The sequence below is a fragment of the Haliaeetus leucocephalus genome, unplaced genomic scaffold, assembly GCF_000737465.1.
Source record: "Haliaeetus leucocephalus isolate CR32 unplaced genomic scaffold, Haliaeetus_leucocephalus-4.0 Scaffold206, whole genome shotgun sequence".
Lineage (NCBI taxonomy): Eukaryota > Metazoa > Chordata > Aves > Accipitriformes > Accipitridae > Haliaeetus > Haliaeetus leucocephalus.
Window position 1 is genome coordinate 6,041,875 of NW_010972642.1, and position 536 is coordinate 6,042,410.

The window sequence follows — 536 nt, forward strand, 5'->3', positions numbered from 1 at the left end:
TTACAGCCACGCTCCTATCGCTCCTGCAGGGATGCCAAGACAGAAGGTTCCCAAACTTTGGCCCTCAAGGCCATCACGCAGTCTCAAGGGCAAGCCGCAGATTGCAGCGGCCTACGCTCCGCCCGGCACGGCCGAGGCAGTGGCCCGCTTTCCCCTTGCCGCCCCGTGCAGCAGCATGAGCCCCTGTCCCTCCTCACGGGGCCGGGGGCTCCCCAGAGAGCTCAAGGGTTTGTTTACCGGCCGGCCCAACGAGGCCCACGGCTGAGGCGGGCCGCTGGCAGACGCCGGGGGCTCATGGGGAGCGGGTGAGCAAGGGAGGCCCGAAGCGAGGGGGCTGGCCGGGCTGCGGTGCGGGCCCGAGCCGAAGCGGGGCTGCCATCTGCGGCTCGACCCTCCCCTCACGGAGCGCTCCGCCACCCCCGCCCAGGCGGGGACAAGTCCCCCGAGGGTGACAACGCAGCGCCCAGCCACGACTCCTCCACACCGACAGGGCGGGAAGGGGGACGAGGTCCGCCGGCGGCGCTCGGGGGTGGTGT